General features: G+C 32.1%; 1 protein-coding gene and 1 non-coding gene across 2 annotated transcripts in view; one reads left to right on the top strand and one right to left on the bottom strand.

The window, feature by feature from the left end:
* The window catches only part of NEK10 (NIMA related kinase 10), a 425,054-nt gene that overhangs the window by 30,672 nt on the left and 392,966 nt on the right, over positions 1 to 1,416 (bottom strand). The window lies entirely within an intron of this gene.
* LOC122149678 lies at positions 1,225 to 1,331 on the top strand. The gene has a single exon (XR_006163268.1). It is a non-coding gene; the product is annotated as a U6 spliceosomal RNA (small nuclear RNA).

The following is a 1,416-nucleotide window of genomic DNA, read 5'->3' as shown; positions in this document are numbered from 1 at the left end:
TTTTACATTCTTTTTTTTTATCCAGTCTGTCATATTCTTTTTTGCCAAAACACATAGTTCTAGTTCATTCTTTATACCATCAAATAGCACTGCCAGCATGGATGCACCATAGTTTACTCAGCCATTTCTGACTTGATGGGCATTTCGTTGTTTTCAGCTTATCATGATTGTAAGTGATGCTGCATTGAGTATGTATATCTATATACCTCACTGTGTATTAGAGTTCTCTTAGGGTAGATAAGGAGAAATGAAATTTCTGGGGCTTAGAATATACATATTTCTTATTTAACAAATGCATTTTAAGTGACTGACTTAATTAACTCTGATCAAAGAGAGATTCATTATTTTACACCTTAGTCAATGGTATATATCACCAAGCTTTTCAATTTTGCCAATTTGATTTTACTTTAATTTGCATTTCACTGATTGCTAGTGAGATTTTTGTACATTTTCTGTGAACTTCCTATTTGAGGCTTCTTTTTTTCCTTTTTTATTGATTTGTAAATGCTCTCTAAATAGACTGAATATTAATTCTTTCATTGCATTTTAAATGTAAAGACATTTTCTATGAATTTGTTAATTTTTTTCTATGTAAAAGGCATTTCTCACCCTGACTATCCAGACTAGAGGTAATTGTTACTTTCAAGTATCAACAGATCTGTCACCGAGGTACTTGCTTGTACCACGGTAATCGGGGGGTTTCATCATCCGTTTAGCACTAGCAGAGTTCTGTGGCAGTTGTGGTGTGAGTGAGGATTGGAGAGAGAAAGGATACTTAAGACCAGGAAAGATGTGAGGGAAGTCTGGCTATACCATTTGCAAACTTCCCTGATTTCCCGGACAACATCACATAATATGTGGATATGGGAATTTTTATTCTTCCTTTTCTACCTGATCAAATCCTCACAAGTTTTTATAGTCACAGAAAAAAAAAAAAAAAGTATATTTATTTAGCTCATAATAATGTTAGGAAAATAAAATGATAAAAATGCAAATAAATATCCTTTTTTATTTTTATTCATCATGAACATAATAACAAAAATCACTAAGTACAGAGTTCATGAAAAGCATTAGCCATATCATTTTTCTGTAGTTGTAAATATTCTCTCAATAAATTTTTAAGACTAGCATGTTAAAAAATACTTTACTTCCTGTTCACAAAAAAAATTATGAAAATGCACAAGAAAATGTATGAAAACTTGTTTCAAGAATATTTTTATTAGCGTGCTCGCTTCACCAGCATATATACTAAAATTGGAACAATACAGAGAAGATTAGCATGGCCCCTGTGCAAGAATGACGCATAAATTTGTGAAGTATTCCATAGTTTTAGGGAACGCTGTTAGATAGATAGAGATAAGTATTGATTTGGGTGAAGAGAAGGGCAATGTACCAAATGTGAGTGACCAATATGGC

This window comes from Orycteropus afer, unplaced genomic scaffold (assembly GCF_000298275.1).
Source record: "Orycteropus afer afer isolate SDZICR_OR568_19922 unplaced genomic scaffold, OryAfe1.0 scaffold00003, whole genome shotgun sequence".
Taxonomy (NCBI): domain Eukaryota; kingdom Metazoa; phylum Chordata; class Mammalia; order Tubulidentata; family Orycteropodidae; genus Orycteropus; species Orycteropus afer.
This window is presented reverse-complemented; position numbering and strand designations above follow the sequence as displayed.